The following is a 23,111-nucleotide window of genomic DNA, read 5'->3' as shown; positions in this document are numbered from 1 at the left end:
TTAATCTTTTGACATATTGTTAATCCTCTCTTAACTTTGGCTCATTATCAACACATTATTGCCATAGCTCTAGATTCAATATTTTAACTGCTGATTACTTAATCACCAATACCACTTTCATTGTATCTCAAATTCAAGATTTCAAAATTCTCTATCTTAAATTTGAGGATTTCAAGATTTCAACAATATTGAAGATAACATCAAATCAATTTCCTCATAAATAAAGACCAATACTGTATTCAATCATAGGTGAGAACAATCACACGTGAGAACAAGAAAGATTTATACCTCAAAAGTCAAAACCTCTCCTCCTATAAAAAGAACGCGACAATATAGAAAAATTACAAACTCCTAAACAAAATTTTTGGGATCTTTTTAGAAATTGAACTGTTCTCAAATATTCTAATATTATTTAATTATTATTCTCAAACCATTAACTATTATTTTATTGTTATTCAGAAACTATTTTATTATTATTTATAGATAAGTTAATATATTTTTAATATTTAAACTGTAAATCTAGGAAGTAGTCCAGTACAATCCTATCTGTATTATTTTCGTTCGGCCTTAAATTAATATTGTTTTATTAATTAGTATCCCCCCCCCCCCCCCCCCCCCCCCCCCCCCCCCCCCCCCCCCCCCCCCCCCCCCCCCCGGGGCATGCCAGCTTATTGCCTATTTATCAGTACTCCAGCTTGTTACTCCATACAAACTTGGAGAAAAACATAAAATTGGTCTAAAGTAATCCGTGGGAATATTACGTCAGCAAGTTGTGTTTAGATGTTAAGTTGAGTTAAACTCTTTATGAATAATAGTGAATTAAATAATAAAGAGAATTATATAAGATCCATCTAAACTGAGTTTAAAATATATTTAAATGTTAAAATGAATTTAATACTTTTTATAGAAAGTTGATAAAGGTTGTGAATCTCACATGTAAGGAAATTTTGAGTTGAGATTAATAATTTGAGAGTTGAGTTTTTAGATGTTAGACTCAACTTAAAATTAGACTGAACTCAATTGAATCTTGTAACCAAATGCAGCCTTACCATTGGCAAACAGTCATTGATCATTAGTAATGACACACCTCTTCATTTTTTTTAAATTGTTTTTTTCTAATAATAATGAGGTGAGCAGCTGGCATAATATATTAATATGTCGACTGTATCCATTTCGATCCGTTGAGACGACGACTCAGTAGATTTACAGCTTTGCTAGAAGGGATTCGTTGCCGATTGTCCCTTGGGAGGAAAATGAAATTAAAACCATAAATATGATGTGTATATGAAGCTGCCTTCTCAGCGTACGTCTTGATCATATGCAATGAAGGTTATAATATCCCAATATTTAGTAATATTGCGCAGTGGAAGCTGAGTTTTCAATGAAAAGAATGATCACTCATGCGCCTAAGTTCCATTAACTGCGATAAAGTATCGAAACTAATGAATATTATGGAAGTGATAATGAAAAGACTACACGATAGATAGTAGTGCGTACTGCATGGCCGATTAGTACTGGCCAGTTGATACCATTATTAACGCGTAGTAGATCTAAATGAAGTAACTTTAAATACAAGTTTCAAATGTATAAATGCTTTGCAAAAATGTGAGTCTAATTAAGAAAAAGTGAGTTTTTTACATTTTGTTACGATAGGATCTACTTTTTGATAAAAAATTTGTGTGATATTTGTGCATTTAGAACTTTTATATATATATATATATATATATCATCTCTCACTAAAATAATATTGAGAGCGATAGTTGCCTTTAGCATTATTTATATTTTTTTTCCGCCACAGTATCTAACAGTTTATTAGATAAGTTATATTTTGCTTTCATAGTAGTTTTGGTGTAGTTTTATGACTTGGTAAATAAGTAATTATATATAGAAAATGGAAGATGCACAAAAATTTAAGGTGACTCAACGTGACTAGTATCATGACTTGCGTCTATGAGAGGTAAATTCCACTACGAATGGATGGAGTTCAATACAAACTCTTTAAGCTCTCTTTTTGAACTCTAATACCATGAAAGGAGATGAAGAAAAGTTGAAGACAACGAAGACTGTTCCCCTCTTTTCTGTCTTAATGTCCATTCTCTATTGTCTTTTTTCTTTCTTCGACATTTCCTCATATTGTCAAGTTTTACACCGAACAAGTAATTAATAGTATCACGGGATTTAAATGAAAACAAATTGTTTTTCATGAATTTTGTTGGTTTTTTTAGTGTAATGTCCTATAATAAAAAATGCTCTAGGTCCTGAATTTAGAATCTAAATAGTATTTCGAATGAGTTTTTATTTATTTATTTATTTAGTGATTTAGAAAGTATTTTTTAATAATATTGTGAATTTTTTATTTTTTTAAATATATTTATAAAGATTAAAAAATATATAAAAATAAAATAAAAATATACTATTCAATATTCCGGACTACTTTTTCGGTGGAGGACTCGCCTACAATATATTTGATCCGTTAACCTCCAAAAGTAAACAAGAAGTTTCCCAAAAATATTAAACTTAAAATATATGAGTTTTTGACATCTCTTTGGTAGACGTAGCTTTCTTAGAGCATTCTCAATTGAATAGCTAAATGTAAAATAAATATACTTTTTAGCTATTAGGACAACAAAATAAATACCTTCTTTTGGGCATGCTTTAATTCTTTTTTACTTTTATGTGTGCACGTTATGCCCATATTTTCACGAACTATGTAATACATTTCCATTAACCAATTAAATAAATTAGAATATGACTACTATTTAACGTATAATCATATAATAAGTAGAATTATAAAATATGATAAAATTAAATAAATTAATAATTAAAAAAATTAATTATTTTTTGAAATTAATATTGTTTTATTACTATATAATGAATAAATAAATAATTCAATATGAAGATTTGATGTGAATATAATAACTTAAGTCAAATTCATCTCATATTATTTTATTGTTATATAATGAAAAAATGAATAATCCAATGTGAGAATTTGATGTGAATGGAATAGTCAAAGTCAAATTCATCTCATATTAGCTAAAAGTGAAGTTTGATTTTAGCTAATCCATTAAGAGTGCTCTTACCTATCCTCATTCCTGACAGGAGTGTACTATATAAGCTTCTGCAGTTAGCATTACGATGAAGCTTCTCCAAAGTAAACTTAATGTTTACTGGAATTTCTTTACGAGTTTTGCTATGTAAAAGTAACTTTACATACTAATTTATGTATTAATGTTGTTGTCTTCATATTCAAAATTTAAATTAATATTATTTTGTAATAAAATCTACTTTCTAACCAATCATATTGAATGGGTGCACGTATTAGTACTCAAAATCGCTTACAATTAGATTTTTCCTTTCTTTATCAGTGTATAATTTGGGTCAGTGATAGGTTTACGACTTTATTATTATCTATTTAGTACTTATAGTTTATTGGAAGTTATTTATTTTTTTTACCATTTTCTTTAAAATATTTTTGTAGCATCCTTAATCATTAAGAAAAAATTAAAAAAATATATAATTTTACTAATAGTCACTTTCTTAACCAATAAATAAAATTAAAAATAAAAAAAAATCAAATACAAAAGAATAATAAATAGGTAGTTGAAGAATAATAACCTTATCATTTTTCATAATTTGGTGGTCCTCTCTGAATTTACATGATCTCAAATTCTATGCCTTTCAACACACATCAAAAGAAATCAAGAATTTATATATATATATATATATATATATATATATATATATATATATGAGTGAGAGGAAAGATAAAGATGACTTTGATCAATATGTCTACAGCTGGTAGCATGGACCATTTTTGTACCCAACTCATGACGCTTTACCTTGCATTCAGTTTTGCCACGATATTCATCAACTCAACTGGGCCACAGGATGGTTCATTTAAACTGGGCCTAATTTATATTTGCAGATAAAATTTGATGAATTAATATAAAAATTAAAAATTAAATAAAATATTATTAAAATATATATTTTTAATATTATTTTTATTTTAAAAAATTAAATTTTTATTTTATTTTATATAAAAATTTAAAAAATTATAATGACTAAATGAAATAAAATGGCATGCATAAGATGATAATAGTTATAAAAACGAGACCTTATGTATAATTAAAAAAAAAATCAGTCCCTTTTTTTTTTTATAATTTTTTTTATACACGAAGAGGGAAAATTCAGCCATTAGTTCTCTTAATAAAAAAAATTAAAGTGTTATATAATTTAATTTTTTAAAAAATTAAAAAATTTAAATCTTATAATTTTATATATATATATATATATATATATAAATGATTCGATTATTAATTCTCTTAATAAAAAATTAAAGTGTTGTCAATTGACGTAAATCGCCTTAACAATAAATGTTATAAATGAGTAAAGAAGCAGTAACATCTCGAACGCCAAGAAGGAAGAATGAAACAAGATAAAATTAAAGTATCGAAACTAATGAATATTATGGAAGTGATAATGAAAAGACTACACGATAGAAAGTAGTGCGTAATGCATTGCCGACTAGTCCTGGCCAGTTGATGATACCATTATTCCGGTTGATCTAAATGAAGAGTCGACATGACACGTCCATTAATTACAGCATGGCGCATGGCGGCCGGTGGGGGCTAAAATTGATGTGTGGTGTGACTGTGCCTTTATTTATCTTCTTTAATTTGCGTTTTTCTTACTCACCGACCTTCTATCGACACTGATTGAAAATGCATATATTCAACAGAGGTAAATGATATTTCCATCTAGAAGGTTACCCACGACCATTGATTGGAATTTTTATATAATGGTTAAAGAAATATTTTTTAATAAATTTGTGATTTTTTTTAATAGTATTACATCTGAGGGGTTCGCGAGAGACCAAATAATTTTTTTTTTGTTATATATATTTTTTATAGCTTTAAATATATTTTTTAAAATTACATCATTAAAAAAAAATTCATAATCACTAAGAATAAAAAAAGTATCGAGACTTGGGACCCAATTGTCAATAACTCTATCATTTTATTTTTAAAATGTTTAAGAAATTTTAAAAATATTTAAAATAGATATAGTAGAAATTTTTGGCAGTTTTTGTGGTGACTATATAGCATTTACCTTTTCACCAAAGGAAAAAAGTTAGTTTACCCGCCAAATATGATTGTTCTACTCGACTGTTTGGGAAAAAAATTTTATTTAATAATTAAAGAAGTAATTTTAAGTGTATTGATGTATTTAAATATATTAAAAAAAATAAAAAAAATTACAAAAAATAACTATCGATTAAGTATAACGGACTCCGACTCTTCACCAAAAGAACCTTCAAACAGGATTGACAAAAGGAACCGACGAAGGGAAAAGTAACCTCGGTTCACTTAACATTTCCTTTACTAAAATGACTCATTGCCGACTGCTAATTACTGTGAATGATCTTTTTAAAAAATTATGTTAATAAATAAGAGTGAAGAATGTACGTACCATTTTACATTTATACTGTTAACACAGACATACGAAGAATTTGAATTATTAGAGAGGTTTAAATTAGATTTATTTTTCAAATCAATGCTACATACCATGTTAATATATATATCTACTCTATTATAATAAGTAGTGTGAAATCACCACTTGTCTCAAAAGCTTAAACTAATGAGAAAAAGTAGATTTTATTATTTATTTTATATTTTAACACTCTCCCTCACGTGTGGGTCAGACTCCCCTCAATGGGTGACCCAACATATGAAATATTTAATTAAATGGAATAGAGTGTAGAGTCAGAGTTCGAACTCAAGACCTCTGCTCTGATACCATGTGAAATCACCACTTGTCCCAAAAGCTTAAGCTAATGGGAAGAGGTAGATTTTATTATTTATTTTATATTTTAACAAGTGGCTATCTAACTGTAGTGATTTTTTTTTTTTTTTAGTTTTTCTGTTAATTTTCATTCTCCTTCTGTTAACTTTAGTTTTTCCGTTAACGTGTAATAGTGAATAAGATGTGAAGCAATTGACCTATAACCCCAAGGGCCACACCGTGCACACCATGGCCTAGCTACTATTGACCAGATTCTTATGTTATCTGCCCTTTAGTTGAGCAAGAGGACCATTTAAATTTTGCAAGCACTTATTTTGTAAGCACTTCTTAGGTGCTTATTATTTTAACATTTCTATGTTTGCACAGTGATTGGGAGAAAGGGATGAGGTTGGCGAGGGAAGCTGGTGACGCTGTCGGCGTGGGTTGGCTACGATGGCACTGGGTTCCACGGGGTCAAGCCGAGAGAGAGAGAGAGAGAGAGAGAGAGAGAGAGAGAGACTTGCGGGGAGACGGAAGAGGACGAGGTGGGGTAGGGGTGCAGAGGTGAGGTGCGGCGGTGGATGGAGTGCAGGGTTCTCTGCAGTAGGAAGAAGAAAGGGGAGAGAGAGGGAAGATAGGGGCTGGGCTTGTTCTCCACCTGCTTTGGCCCAAAACAGATCACAACACAAGAAAACCCTATCCTAACCCACTACACAAAAGGCCCAAACCTAAAAAATGATTAATAAAAATAAAATCAAATAAACAATAAAAATACTAATAAATAAATTAAAACACATTAATTTTTGGGGTCTCACATTTCGCATCGTTCGTCAAATTGTCTCCAATTTAATTTACCCCTTAGTCCAATAAATATCACTTGTGTGTGATTCATGTCAACAAGCAAAAAGTCATTATTTTTTTACTTTATTCTTTTCCACTTGCTCTCTTTATTCAAGTGCCTTTCTTGAAATTAAGCCCGTAGGTACCACTTTTTATTTAATTTTTTTAGGATAGTAGGCTGAGCAACATTTACATGAAACCATCAATGGATTCTTTCAAACAATTACACTAGGGTTGTCCATCCACCAGAGTTACATGATAGAATTTTGGCTTCACGATTGAATAGAAGAGAGTTTAATGTTAATCTGGATGACATGTTTTTAATTTATGAGTGGCTGAGTTTTCTTTCTTGAGTCAGTGTTTGTGAATATATTGTAATCTGGGTGTTTTAAAATGATGGCTGCATTTGGTAGTACCAAACTCTTTTTTAGCCTTTTGAGAGATATTTTCTGGAGCACAAACTTTTGATGAGTAAAAATGAGTTCAAAACTTTATTTTGTGAATATATGGTAGTTTTCTATAAAACTTGACATAACATTTCCTGTCAAACAAAGAAATATATAAACTATGGGAATACCCCTAACTCACACAATTAAATATAAGCCATTCAAAACTAGAAATGAGAAGAATATACAGCTTTACGTTGCATCTCCCTCCTCATTCTTCTAAAAACAAGAAAAAAAGGTTTGAAAGTCCCATCTAATATATCATTGATCAATAAATAGCATTTCGAAATTTAACTCATAATTGAATACACTTTTTATCTGTTATAAGTGACATTATTTAACAAAAGTTATTGTGATCACATGATTACTAAGTTTCGAAGTTAATGTGCTGCATTGCATAATGCACAAAAGTGGCCGGCAATAAACTTATATAAAATTAACATATTTGAAGAACATTGCAACACAAACTTCACAAAGAGAATAAGGGATTCAGCTTGGTGCAGACATTGATCAACTCAAGCAACAACGCCACAAAAAAATGAATGTGCTCTCAGTTAATCCCATAGAAGATTGAATGATCAAATCTTTTGTTTTCTTTTGAACAAGGATTTGAACAGATATTTTTGTTTTCTAATGTATCAAAACATGAATTATTAAACTTCACTAACTTATTATTGTCCAAAGATATTTCTAATTAAAACTTACTTTTTTTTATGCATTAAATTATGCATTAATTAGTTTTTTTTTTTTTTGGTAAAAACTCATATTTTTTTTTTATTAAGAATCTTGTCTTACCCAACAAAACAAACGTGTTTTGTACGTTGCTTCAATCTAGTGTGTGTATATATATATATATATATTCATGGCGTATTTTCTGTATGGGCTTACAAGTACAAAGACTTAATTTATATATATTACAAGCCAATTAAAAAGCCCAAAAGATAAAACATAAGGAGAGAAAACCAGTTTTATTGTGGTTGGTAAAAAGAAAGTCGAGATATTGTGGTTTTTTTTTCGTATTTTTTAAGAAATGTTTTAATTAACGGAAAACCAGTTTTAATTTTAACATAAACTTAACGGAAAACAAAAAGGCCAGGCCGGGAAAACAGGAAAATCTTCCCAAACACGGTACACGGGATCGGGCAATGGTTTTCGATACGCGCGTGAATAAAGTTTGCACATGATCTTTGCATATTCACAAAACTAATAATAATAATAATAATAATAAAGTAAAGAGAAATTATATTTGTAGTCTTGAATGGGGACAGGGCCGGCTCAATAGGTTCAGGGGCTAAGGCTAAAATCTTGATTGAGGCTTTTTAGAAAAAAGTAAAATTAATTTTTAATATATTAATTTTTTTAATATAATAAATATATTAATTTTAATTTTTATATTATATTTTTATTTAAAAATAATTTATATCATTTGGCAAAGTAAAATTACTGATTAAGATTTTATAATACCTTTTTAACTAATAACCGACTTAATCTTTATTAGAAAACTTTCGATTTAGAGAGGATTTTATCAAATCTAGTTTTACAATACGTGCTTTAGACTCTTGGAGCCCTTGAGAAGATAATTGTTGTCAGCTATTATCAGATGTTCTCAAATTCTACTTTTTTCTCTCTCATTTTTTAAAATTCAATAAAACACCTTAACTCAAACTATTTCATTACTATTTATAAACTATTTTATTACTATTCATAGATATCCTAATATATTCTTAGTATCCAAATGAGCCATAAAAGCAATTATAATCATTATTATCAATAAAGTTATATAAATAACCTACATATTTGGGAAAAGTGGGCCCTTGCCTCTACAAAGAATTATACGAAAAAATTTTATGAACACTCAAAAATTAGATTTTTCTATTTATAATTTTTACATTATAAATTAAACTAAAAATGACAAAAAAGAAGTCTATTCTTAGAATGAGAGTACATGAAATAATTATTATGTGGGATACTTTCAAAACTAATAATGATATTATATTTATTTGATATTTTGGATATTCTCATTGAGTTAATTAATTTTTTTAATTAGATATTTTTTCTATTTAAACAATTATATATATATATATATTTTTTTTTTTTCTGGGGGCCTTCTTCCACTAGGGGCCTTAGGCAATTGCCTGACTTGCCTAATGGAAAAGTCGGTGCTGAGTTGGAGATTGCGTGTGCAGTCCCATTGGTAAATGAGGATAAAAGAGGAAAAATGATTTTAAAAATAATATTATTGTAATTTTAAATTTTTTTTTTAAATATAATTGTATGGACTTGTATGAGCAGTTTCCAAATGGAGATTGTATGTAAACTAACTCTAAGGTAAAACAACAGCTTCCTATTTCAGTTGCGCCCAGATTCCTCTTTTTTTTTTTTTCATTTTCTATAATGAAAAAATATTGGCATTAGCCCACTGTTTGGAATCATCCAAAACACACCATAATAAAATGACCAAAAACACATACAACAAAACTCACTTCCCTCTCATTTCAAATTTCATTTTTACTTCCTCTCCCCACCACCCGTGTCGCCCAAGGTCTTCTTGTTAGGGACCCCGATCTTGTCCCTAACACTAAGGTCCACGAGCTTGCCTTGGTGAAGATGACGACCGAGTGATCTTGCCAACTTGCTTGGCCTTCCACAAAAGGATGGTGTTTAAGTGATGGAATGATGATGCATTTGGGAAGGCTAAGTGTTTAGGCTAAGGCAAATCAATGTGGGTGGCTAGACTTGTTCTTGAGTGAAGTGCCAAGATGATGGAGGCTAGGGTTAAATGATGATATGAGGTTAGGGTTCGGGTTGGAGGCAACTAGGGTTGCCGTGGACTATGGTGGGATTAGGGTAGGCGTGGTCTTGGAAAAATGATTTAGGATTATGGGTGTTTGATGCAATGAGAATAGCTTAAGGGTTGCCCTTGATGTTTGTGCCACTTGGATGGTGATTAGGGTAGGTATGGTGTAGTGTAGCTAGGGTTTTGTGGCGTGGCTAGGGTGGATTTCGAGATTTGCAAGAGTTGGCTTAGGGTTGAAGTTTAGGATGATGCTAGGGTTTGTGAATGAGATGGAAGAGTGAGGCTAGGGTTTGGTGGCTAAGCTGGGCGGATTGAGATTAACTTGGTCTTAAGAAGATTGGCTAGATTTGGTTGGTTTAGGAGTGGATATGAGAAGTTTGTAAGATGGAAGAAATCTTTGAGTGAAATGAGAATTTGAATTTGAATTAAGATGACAAGTCAATAGTTGACTTAGAGAGATTGTAGGAAGAGTGATTTAAGGAATTGAAGAGGATTTGCAATTCCTTAAATTAAAGGATTTGAATTTGAATTTGAATTTGAATATGGTTTTGAATTTGAATTTGAATATGGTTTTGAATTTGAATTTGAATATGATAAGGGGATGGAGAGATTTTAGGGATGTGATTGGGATGAATCAACTTTCCTAAAATTAAGGAAGTTGACTCAAGAGGGACTCTTGATGGATGGCTAGGTCAATGGATGTTGGAGGCAAGACTCCTAGTAGGAAAGAATCACCTTATGGAGCCTTGAGGTGGATGGCTAGGGCTTATGTGGATGATGGGGCTATTTATGGTAAGTGGCAAAGATGGAAAGATGGGAACACTAGGGTTGGCGCCACTTGAGTTGAGGGTTTAGTGTTGGGAAGATGATGATAGACGGCTAGAGTTTAGAATTAGGGTTTTGGACTTAGGGTAAGAGTGTTGGGCGGCTAGGGTTTATGGTGGATGGCTTTAGGATGGCTGAATGGTGTATGTGGGAGTGGAGGCTATGTGTATTTCGGCTAGGGCAAAGTGTATGGAGGGAACAATTTATGGTAAGTTGACAAACTTATGGAAATGATGACAAACACTATGGTGGTTGAGTATGTGATATGGAATTGATCAAATGTGCAATGGAATGGATGAACACCAAGAATAAATGAAGAACACAAAGAACAAGTAATAAATAATCAAGAACAAAGTGAACAAAAGATAGTCAATTCAACTATGATTCACAAATTGCACATAGATGAAATAAACCTCTTTATTGATGAACTTGAAAATAGCAAAGAGAACAACAACTTGGATTCACGAATTGCACCAGGTTGCAAGAGCAAGATAGATTGAACCACACCTATTCACGAATTGCAAGATGTGATCCTCTTTTAAGGGATTCAGGTATTGCACCCCAAAGAGCCCAAGTGCCTTAGTACCGAATGGTGATCTCAAGAACAAAATAGTCTACCCACTAGGGAATTTGCCAAAAGATGTAAATGCAAAGACTAAGGGTCCTATTTATAAGGATTACAACTTGAAAACCCCTAATAGGTCCCTTAAAAAATAAATAATTAAATAAAAATAAATAATAAAAAATAACATAGTTGGCATGGGCCAAATTGACCCATGACATGCATGAGCCCATGGGTGGGCTAGGTTAGCCCATGGCATGGGCCATGGGCATGGCTACTGGCTTGGCCACGGGCCACAACACATGGGTTCCTACCACTTCTTCCCCCCTCGCCAAGGCCTCCCGCCCCTTGCCCATCCTCGGGCGTCGACTGTCAAGGTGGCGGCGACTGTCGAGATGGCGGCAGATAGTCAGTAGTCCAGTGGTGGATTTGGCCATGAAGGAGATAGGACCTGTGAGAGAGAGGGCATGTGAGGGAGAGAGAAACGGTCGGTGTGGGCTGGGGAAGGAGGATATGGCCAAGGGGTGGACGTCCGGCGTGCTTGTGGGCGGCGACACGCGGCTATAGGTGGTAGAATGTGAGCCGCGATGTGGGTGCATAGGGTTGGGCTACGGGCATGCGTGCGAAGGAGCTACAGGCCTTGGGCTAGGGGAGGAGGACAAGCTCAGTGGCAGTGGTCGATGGCTGCTGAGAGAGGCCAAATCGGCGGCAACGGAGGATCTGGGCTGCGATGGGGACACGGGTGAGAAAAGAGAAACGAGAATGAGAGGAGGAAATGGGTGAGAAGAGAAAAAAGGGTTTTCAGATTTAAAAAAAAAAAAAAAAAACTGTGACACATAAGGTATGCTACGGATCAGTCGTGAACAGAAGCTGATCCATAACATTACTCTTCCATAATTTGGTGGTCCTCTTTGAATTCACACGATCTCAAATTCTATGCCTTTCAATATACATCAAAAGAAATCAAACATTTATATATATATATATATATATATATATATATATATATATATATATATATATGAGTGAGAGTAAAGATAAAGATGACTATGATCAATATGTCTACGGCTGGTAACATGGGCCATTTTTGTACCTAACTCATAATGCTTTACCCTGCATTCAGTTTTGCCACGATATTCATAAACTCAACTGGGCGATAGAATGGTTCATTTAAACTGGGCGTATATTTTTACAGATAAGATTTTACGAAGTAAAATAAAAATAAAAAATTGAATAAAAAATTATTAAAAAATATATATTTTTAATATTATTTTATTTTAGAATTTAAAAAATTTGAATTGTTATTTTATTTTAAATAAAAATTTTAAAAAAATTATAATGATTAGATAAAATAAAATATCATGACAATAGTTGTGAAAACGAGACCTTACGTATAATTTAAAAACAATTAAATCCCTTTTAAAAAATAAAATAAAATAAAATAAAATGCACTCGAAATGCTGGTCGGTCTACCTGCCATTTCTCTTGATAATGATACTTGATGGCCCCCTTCCCCCCGGCCCTGTAACTTTAGAAATCTCAATACCTCTTTACCGAACTTTTCACCTAAAACTGACAACAAAGCTCACCTGTGAAGCCACGTGCATCACGTGATCTTCTATTCCGTTCACATGAGATTGTTGCTAGGTTGTGATCAGGTGCATGCCATGCACGCAAGCATGCACCGGTGTGCCCAACTCACGCACACGTCAACCCACGTGCGGGATTTATAATTGATACATGCTAGCTGGCTCAAAGAATTAGATGAATCATAAAGCCATTAATCTGGTGGCTTGATGTTCCTTCTCATTCCTTTCAACGTTGAATGTAGCACAGACATGTTACTAACATATCTTTCCGTGCCGGATTTGCTTTTCCCCATTCTTTTTTTCCTTTTCGGTTCTTTCAAACCATTCGGTAAGAGATCAATCAATCCTTTTCCCCCAACTTTGAGTAAAAAATTACATGCAGCTTTGAGGTGTATGATCCGCCTAAGCATTGTGGTTGTTTGGACTTTGGTCCATGTCCCAAGTCCAACACATCATTTATTTCATAAAATAAAGACAAAGTGCGACAATGAAGTTTCGAATCCATGCCCTCAAGATCAACACACTTTCACTACTAGGCCGTGCATCTGAATTGTTATAATGATTTCACAAGAATATATAATACGCCCATATTAAAAATTTCAATAATTGCAACAATCCCACACTTACTAAAATTTCAATCAAATACCCATATCTTCATGCATGTATATGTTAACAATGGAAATACTACGCACATGATTCTATCCAATTTTAACGAGATAACTCACCAATTAGTTTGCATTAATCCATATATTTCATCATGACTTTCATAAATATTTACAAAAGTAAATCTTAAACTTTTGCACTAATCCACATCTTATGTTTTATATTTAATCACACTTGAGAATAAGAAAAATGTAGCCATCAAAGTTTCTCTCCCTCCTAATTAACCATTAGAATTAAACCCTCAACGCTTTAGATTAAGTTTTTAATTTTAGTTTGAATTTTTATTTATTACTTACATCAATGTTGATAATGAGGTTAGTCTTAACCTTGGCACTTAGTATCATTAAGCAAATGATTAGAGAAGCAAGTCCATTAGTGAATTTAGTGAGACTTTTAGGACCTTAGAATATTCATGGGTCTAACCCAAGAAGCCTTGAACTAAACCCTTATAGAATTCAAGACTTAGTAGCTAGCTTTGACCCAAACATAAGGAAGGCTCAAGGCCTTTGGGCCAAACTTGGTAAAAAGTTGACCCATGACCCAATTAGGTCAAGTCAAGCCAATCTTAGTGGATTTTGAGGTCTCTTTTAATCCCTCAAAATTTGGAAATAAGACCCCCTCTCATTCAAGCCCAAAAACCTATAAGCCATCAACCCACACACTTGGCCCTCTTAAGCCCACAAGGCCCAAAGTCATGTTTGGGTTTATTTCACTATTCAAGTTGAAAGCCCAATACACCATACTATGGGTTTCCTTAAGCCGATATCATACCCTAAATGCCCAAATTAAGTTTTGAAAGTTGGCTCAGACCATTAATCAACATGCATGAGATTAGTGATCTTTATGCCATGTTTTGAAACTTAATTTTGTTTTAATCTTTTCTTAACCTTTTAATCCAAAATTTCCTTGATTTATTATTCCATTTCATCATACTTAGACCTTACTAATACCCTAGATAAACCTCCCCAAATGTCATTAAGGGAAATGACATATGAAACCCCAAACTTGCATCAATCGGCTCATATGTATTTCCTTTGAGTGCATAGACTGTTTTACCCTTAGACCCAATATTTTTGTGCCATTTCTTTATGGATAATATGGTCCTTAGACACCTCATAAGACTCCTTCAATCCCAGACTAAGCCTTGGACGAAATTGGTTTCACAAACCAATTCAAGAGACTAAACCGATTGCACCCTTAGGCTAATTGTGTGGGAACCGGTTGAGTTAAGATTTAACCAACTATCTGCCTTGGTTGAGCCACCACCCCACGCCACCCTTATCACACCCAATCCCCAAGAGGCCCCATGGCCATCATGAGAAATTTGACTCAGTTTTCCCACCTAACCAAAATTGAAGCCCCAAAACTACCAAGTGAAACCACTTGAACCTACCAGTTAGTATAGGTGGTTTGCTTGACTTTTTGTCAACTGAATCATGCCCCAAGACCTATCCGCCTTTATAGGACCATTGTAGCCACAGTAAGGAGGAAATCATGATAGTTTCATGTCACTATTTCTCCTGCACAAGGTGGCATAAGCTGAGGAAGGCAAGCTGGAAAATTCAGCCTCTTACATACCGCCCACCTCCACCAATCACCTTAGACCAAGGCCAAAGTCTCCACGCCCTTGGTCACCTATAAATACCTCCCTTACTTTTTCATTTCCTCCACACCTCAACTCCAAGTTTTCTCTTGAGTCTTGAGAGCACTTCTCCCATTTAGAGAGCAATAGAGTGAAACCAAGTAGACTTTTGTAAGTTCTTGAGTGTTCTTGAACAAGGTTGTCTTAAGAGCTTCGAAGGTTATGAAATCTGTAAGTTTTCTTGTCCTTGATCTTAGTTTACATGTAAAGTTGAGGTTTTAAGTGTTGGAGTAATTTTTAGTTTAGTTTAGAGAAGATTATCTTGCTGACTTCAAAATCGGGTCATTAAAAGATGGTTTGAGTGTTTAGATGATTTTAAATGGAAAATATAGTTAAGTGAGTACATAATTCAGTATAGCTATGACATGTTTTAAGTATCATTTGATATGATTTATCATTGTCTTAGAATGATTATGGAAGGTTTAATTTTTTATTAAAAGCATGTCATGATAGGCATTAACTTTATCGTGTTTTAATCATCAAAACATGTATCGATTTTGAATAAGTTGGAGATTACGGATTCTTATCCATGATTAAGTTTTAGGATGAAATTGATTATCTAAGAATTAGCCTTCAACATGTCATTAATGACTTTAGTGATTGGTTTATATTAAAAAAAATTTCATATGCATGCATTCATAGGGATCAATAGTTGAAAACACACTTAGACATCAATTAGTGTGCATGCCACGGGTTTGAGACTGTTTGAGCTAATTCCACTTTGATTTTTAAAATTTCAAGGGTATAGATGGTTTTAGAATGCCAAAAATATGGAGCCTATGAATTTTGGCTGAATTTGAAATTCGTTTGCAATTAGTGAAAAATTAGGGCCTTAGCGACAATTTTTGAAAGATTAGGGGTATTTTTGTAAATACTCATTTTTGAAACATTTGTTTATAAACCTCACCCATAGTAGTATTAATCATAACTTAGTACACACTTGATTTCAGCAGTTACGACATTTTTTTCGATTACTCAGGAAGTTTATAAGTTGGTTTCTAATTTACACCTTGATAGATTATTTATTAATTATTGATAAATGTTTCATTCATATTAAATGTCATTTTGAGCATAAAATATCATGTTATATGATACATTGAGTGCATACTTATATGACATGTGAAAGTTTTACCATTTTTAGCATATTGCATATAAATCTCATTTTTCACATGAAAAACTTGCTACATATGCACATGTCATGAAATACATTTTTCAATCATAGCATGAAAATGAATTTTGTCATGACCTCAAAGTCTAGGATGAGGAATTATCGTAGTGGAACTCCTCTATCCATTCTGGAGTGAGTAAAAATGAAGTGGTAATGTCAAGACACTTCAGAAAACCAAGAATATTTGGAAAAAACCAAGCTCTCTGATTTCAGCCTTCCCATTCACAACGTTAAAAAACCGCTATACAAGGAAAATGAATAATATGCTATACACGGGAAAACATCTAACTAATTCCTAATAATCAACTTATATACATGGTAATATATCTATACAGCTAATATTAAAAGAGGAGTCCTAAATTGAATAACTTCCTAAATGATATACATTAACATCCCCCTTAAATTGATGCTGGTAAGTCAATCAGTAACAATTTGCCAACTAGAAATTGATGCCGCTGTCGAGTCATTGCTTTGTGAAGACATCGACCACTTGGAGATCCGAAGAAATGTAAGGAAGAGATATCACCTGACTTTTCAAGGTCTCTCGGATAGAATGACAATCAATTTCAATGTGCTTGGTCCATTCATGGAAAATGGGATTGGTGACAATCTGAATAGCACTAGTGTTATCAGCATGAAGAGGGTAGAAGTAGTCTGAGGAAATCCAAGCTCCTCAAGAAGACCACGTAGCCATACAATTTCAAAATAAGCAGTAGACATGACACAATACTAGGCCTCAATAGAGGATTTAGAAACACGATAATGTTTCTTACATCTCCAAGAAATTAAGGCATAAGCTAAAAACATATACCAATCCGTAGTAGATCGATGCGTATCTGAACATCCAGCCCAATCAGCATCACTATAGGCAACAAGTTGAAGAGATGAGCTTGTAGGAAAGAATAACTCACGAGTAGGCAAACCTCGAAGATAGTGGATGATGCTCGAACTGCAGCAAGATGGAGATGCCGATGAGAAGACATAAACTGACTGACCTGATGCCATCATAAGAGATATCGGGGCGAGTAGTGGTCAAGTAGATAAGACTCCCAACTAGACGCCAATAGAGAGTAGGATCATCCAGAATGTCTCCTTCATCTTTTCTGTATTTGACATTTACCTCCATAGGAGTATCAACAGAAGAAGTGTCCTCCAAACCAGTCAAGGTAATAAGATTTTGAATATACTTATGCTGGTTCAAGAAAATACCATTGGCCCGATGATGTACTTCCAGTCTTAAGAAGTATAGCCGGCCAAGATCTTTCATATGGAAAGTCGCATGCAACAACTGTTGAAGCTTAATGATCAAACCACAGTCAGTGCCAGTAATGATAATATCATCCACATAAACCAAGAGAAACACTATACCCGATGCAGACTTTTAGAAGAAGAGAGAAGAATAATATTGACTTTGTGTAAAACTCAAGGAAAGAAATGTACTACAAAACTTCTTAAACCAAGCCAGGGGAGCCTGCTTGAGCCCATATAGAGAACGCTTTAGCTTACAGACATCATGAGGAGAAGAAGTAGTCATACCAGATGGAAGTTTCATGTAGATCTCTTTTTGGATATCACTATGAAGAAAGATGTTCTTGACACCCATATGATGCAATTGCCACGACTGGGAAGCGGCAATAGTTAAGATGATTCGAACTGTGGTCATTTTGGCAACATGAGCAAATGTCTCCTCAAAATCAACCCCATACTCCTATTTGTTTCCCAGAGCTACTAGGCAAGCTTTGTACCGGTCCAAAGAGCTATCAGAACGAAGCTTTACAGAGAAAATTCATTTACTCCCAATAGACTTGACTGTAGGGGATAAGGAACAATATCCCAAGTATGATTCTCTTCAAGTGCTTGAAATTTTGTTTGCATTGCATTTTGCCAGCACTCATGTTCCATGGCCTGTTTGTAGCAAGAGGGAATGTAAATAGAGGATAAAGTAGCCACAAGAGAGACATGGGAGAAAAAACCATACCAATTACAAAGTTGAGAAGGGCGAGTAGACTGACGAAGAGTGGTGGAAACAATAGTAGGATCAGGCACTAGGTCAAGATCATGAGAAAGCATAGAAGAAGTGGAACCACACTTATGTCGACTACGTCTTTTATACACAAAACCAGGTTCGAACCTTTCTACAATTGCTGGAGAATCATAAAAGCTAGGCAGAAGAGATATAGATGCAGATAGCAGCTTAACATGAGATGGAAAGAAATATTGATTTTCAAACAATACCACATTCTTAGAAACACGTATACGACGAGCATAGGGATCATAACAAACATAACTCCTTTAAGGTATTGCATAACCAAGATAAGCACACTTAACAAATTGAGCAGTAAGTTTATATCGTTCATGAGCAGGGAGATGCACAAAACAAACACAACTAAATTTTCGAAGATCAGAATATGAAGGAGAATGACCAAACAACTTAAAGAAGGGAGAAACATGATGTAACGTAGGAGATGGTAAGTGATTGATCAAATGAACCGAAGTAGAAAGTGTTTCACACCAAAAATGAGGAGAAACAAATGATTCAAGTAAAAGGGTTCTTACCACATCAAGAAGGTGATGATTTTTCCTCTCAGCAACACCATTTTGTTGCGGTGTCGAAGGACAAGAAAGCTGAGAGATAATCCATTTGCTTTGAAGAAAGTCCTGAAACTCATTAGACATGTATTTGCCGCCAAAATCAGAGCGCAATACCTTGATGTTGGCAAAGAATTGAGTCTTAAGAAGTGTAAGAAAGTGCTTAAATATTGAAAAACTTTGGCCTAGCCTATAGGAAGTAAACCCAAGTAAAACAACTAAAGTCATCAATGAAAGTAACAAAGTATTTGTAATGCGCATGAGAAACAACATGTGCAATCCCCCGAACATCACTATGAATAAGATCGAAGCATTGTGATGCACGAAGAGGAAAATGTAGAACTTTACTTTTGTCAAGTTTGCATGATGTACACTCAAAAGAAAGATCAAGAAAAGAATATGTTTTATTCCTAAGAAATCAGAATTAAACAAAGTATGAAGTACATAAGAGTTTGGGTGGCTTAGACGTATATGCCACATCTTATTTCCAAAACCAATAACATTACATGCAAAGGAAAATAAAAGAAAACTAGGAATAATGGTGGAAGGAGAATCGTGAAGAGGAAATAGTCGTCCCACTTTAGGCCTCTTCGCGATCATCTTCCCTAGCACTTGATCATGCACAACACAACTAGAACGGGAGAAATGAACATTACAATTATTATCAACTAATTGACCAACAAAAATAAGATTTGTGAAGAGGTCAGGAGGCACAAAAACATCAGTTAAGGAAGAGGAAAGATCACCAACAACACTGATAGGCAGAAAACTGCCATCAGCGATGTTAATTTTCATATTTCCATCATAATTTTTGATATTGGAAAGAGAAACAATAGTATTAGTCATATAGTAAGAGGCTCCAGAGGCAAAATATCATGGCTTAGAAGAAACTTTATGATTGCTTGAGAGCCCAAAAATAGAAAAAAGAAAAAAACAGAGGCATGATAAGCAGTACCCTGCTTCCTTTCAGGTCGAATGGGACAAGCAGAGATGATATGACCTGCTTTTTGCAATAGTTACAGAACTTCTTGGGACAATCCCGAGCAATATGACCAAAAGTTTTACAACAAAAGCACTGCACAACACACATGTCTTTACCCTTATTCCTCCCCTGTGTTGCATAAGCCACAGTAACAGGTGCACTAGCAGGAGCCTGATGTGCCAAGAAAGTGTGAGTGAGTAGAAGCTGCTCCTCACGAAGAATTTCACTAAAACAAGCATCCAAAGATGGAATAGGATCATGATTAATCAGATTAGAACGTGTAATGTCAAAGTCAGGTCGTAGCTTCATCAAGAATTGATCTCTCTTGCTGGTTGCATGCACTGCTTGAACAGCAGTGAGAGCTTCAACGGAAACACTAGTATAAACAATATTAAAATAGTCAGCCCAAACGTTTTGAAAACTAGAATAATATTCCTCAATGGAAAGACTTCCTTATGTGAAATTAGTCATCTCATATTCCAATTGAAATCGCCTAGCGGAGTGATCTTGATTGTAAACCGTGTTGAGATAATTCCACATGTCAGCAACAGTTTTATAAGGCCGCAGGTTAAGAACAAGCCGAGGCTCAACAGAGCCAAGGATCCAGGTCATGACTCTAGCATCCTTGATTTCCCACTTTGACAAAGTCTTGACATCGCGAAGTGCGGGATCACTCCCATCAATATGACCTCACAATTCTTTCCTTTTGACAAATAATTGAAATTGAAATGCCTAAGCAGAATAATTTTTGCTAGTAAATTGAATATGAAACGATTCTAACTTATCAGATGACATGATGCAACCCAGAGAAGAAATATATATAGTGCTGAGAACACCCAACCAGAAAAGACAAACAAAGTTGTCGAAAAAGTGACCCACGTAAGAAATAGAAAAAAAAAAATTGTACCAAAACATGTAGAAGCCAAACGTAAAACAGAGGCACTGAGACTGAAGAAGCCAGAAATCGTGACAGAGGGCACCGACAAAAGGCCATAAACAGCAATAGAGGCCAGAAACCTCTCCTTAGCAACACGACAGAGTACACCGAAGTGCAGAACACGACCAGAAATACCAAAAACAACAACAGATGGCGCCGATACCCACAACCCCAGAAACAGAAAAATCGAAACCCACAAAGGCACCCACAGAAATTGCTGAAAGCTACAAACACACCAACGAAAATCCAAAAATCCACAAGCTCAAACTCAGATGGTGCCGACAATCTCCAAAATCCACTCAGATGGCGCCGAAACCCATAAGAACCCTAGAAGAAAACTTAGACAGCGCCGATAGCCAAGAACACGAACTCAGACAGCGCCAATAACGCATAAAAGGTAAAAAAACATTCAAAACTATGAACCTTGCTCTCGATATCATATCAAAACACTTCAGAAAACAAAGAATATTTGGAAAAAACTGGCTATCTGATTTCAGCCTTCCCATTCACAACGTAAAAAAATGCTTATAAGGAAAATGGATAATATGCTATACACGGGAAAACATCTAATTGATTCCTAATAATCAACCTATATATACGGTAATATATCTGTATAGCTAATATTAAAAGAGGAGTCCAAAATTGTATAACTTCCTAAGTGATATACGTTAACAGTAACCCCTGGGTTGACGAAGAACAGTCAACAAGTTTCGAATGGGTTCTTTTTAAAGAACGCCGGAGCAATATCAAATGTTATGATACCTAATACTGATGAGTGTATATGTTATGATGATGTTATATTATGCATTGAGAACGAATCTGCAAACAACGTAGTCTTAACATGAGTTGTACTACAGTCACTGACAGGTACTCACTACGCACATGGTGAACTGTGACATTACCACATGTTATGATGTTACAATTAAATATGAATTGCTATTAATGATGAAAGTTTATGATGAAGTCATGTCTTCAACAATGGAAGTAAAAATGTTCACTGAATGAAAACATGCGTCTCTGTTTTTCTAAAAATGTTAAGGAATCTAGATGAGAGACATGCATATTGATTTTCTACATTGCATATTTATCATTTTTCATGCTTAACTTATATTTGTGTACGTTGATTGTTTAACTTACTGAGATTTCGAGTAAATCTCACTCCTTGTGGTATCACTATCATTCCACTCGAAATTGTAGAAGTTGTATCAGATCTCGAGGAGGACGAGCTAGATGGAGCACCGGATCCAACTGATTGAGGATGAGCCGGACCTTGAGATGAGACGAGATTTGATCCTTATGTATATAGCTCAAGTCCTTCATGCTCTAGAACGTATGAAGCGGATGATTTGACTTTGACCTTTAGTTATACTAAGATTATGCTACATTTGGTACTTTGAATTTGATGATCACTAATGAATTGAGATGTTTTTAGTTATTCTCGCATAAGTTATACTTTTACCTTTATTTTTGCTACGATTATTGCATACTACTAGTTGCATATTAGGATGTATTGCATATTAACTATCATGTACGGGGGTATGTAACTTTGTATTGCATGTCTTGATGCTCTAAATCTCTGTTCCATCCCAAGCAGAGGTTGAATGCGTCACAATTATATTTTTAGCATGGTATCAAAGCCATTGACTAACATTAGACTTGTTTTTGTTAACTATTTCTTTTAGAAAATTTCGCAAGCTTTGCATCCACAAATTTTCATCATTGTTTAACCATATTTCATCTCAGATCAATGCACTAACTTAGAGCCTTTTTTATTTATTGAATTTTGGTTTGTTGTTAGTACTGTTTAAGACTTCAAATCCATTTTTAGCTTTTAATTTTGGCCATTTTTTTTATTGAATTTTGATTTGTTGTGAGTACTGTTTAGGACTTCAAATCCATTTTTATCTTTTAATTTTGGTCCTATTGTTGACCAAGGCCATATATAGCCGATTGGTGGTTTAATCTTTCGACGTATTGTTAATCCTTTCTTAGCTTTGGCTCATTATTAACACGTTATTGACCATAGCTCCTAATTCAATATTTCAAATGCTGATTACTTAATCACCAACACCACTTTCATCATATCTCAAGCTCAAGATTTCAACAATATTGAAGATAACATCAAATCAATTTCCTCATAAATAGAGACCAATACTTTGTATTCAATCACAAGTGAGAACAAGAAAGATTTATCCCTCAAAAATCAAAACCTCTCTTCCTCTAAAAAGAACGATACAGAAAATTTTTAAGATCTTTTAAGAAATTGAATTATTCTCAAATATTCTAAGAC

The 23,111-nt window shown here is 33.9% G+C and overlaps 1 protein-coding gene and 2 long non-coding RNA genes across 3 annotated transcripts in view; 2 read left to right on the top strand and 1 right to left on the bottom strand.

Annotated features, from left to right (window-relative positions):
* Positions 1–12,668, bottom strand: part of LOC121261098 (calcium-transporting ATPase 10, plasma membrane-type-like) — a 65,729-nt gene extending 53,061 nt beyond the window's left edge. Inside the window, exons 1-2 of the mRNA XM_041163274.1 lie at positions 12,658–12,668; positions 6,151–6,154 (exon numbers count right to left, since the gene is read on the bottom strand). The gene's annotated coding sequence lies outside the window, so the exon portion shown is untranslated. The remainder of the gene's footprint in view (positions 1–6,150; positions 6,155–12,657) is intronic.
* Positions 12,669–13,059: 391 nt separating this feature from the next.
* Positions 13,060–22,255, top strand: LOC121261105. The gene is made up of 2 exons (XR_005939826.1): positions 13,060–13,168; positions 22,031–22,255. It is a non-coding gene; the product is annotated as an uncharacterized LOC121261105 (long non-coding RNA).
* Positions 19,918–21,000, top strand: LOC121261106. Its single transcript, XR_005939827.1, has 2 exons — positions 19,918–20,787; positions 20,860–21,000. It is a non-coding gene; the product is annotated as an uncharacterized LOC121261106 (long non-coding RNA).
* Positions 22,256–23,111: the final 856 nt, after the last annotated feature.

This window comes from Juglans microcarpa x Juglans regia, chromosome 4D (assembly GCF_004785595.1).
Source record: "Juglans microcarpa x Juglans regia isolate MS1-56 chromosome 4D, Jm3101_v1.0, whole genome shotgun sequence".
In the NCBI taxonomy this organism is placed as follows: domain Eukaryota; kingdom Viridiplantae; phylum Streptophyta; class Magnoliopsida; order Fagales; family Juglandaceae; genus Juglans; species Juglans microcarpa x Juglans regia.
The sequence above is the reverse complement of the archived record's forward strand: the minus strand, read 5'-3'. Positions and strand labels throughout refer to the sequence as shown.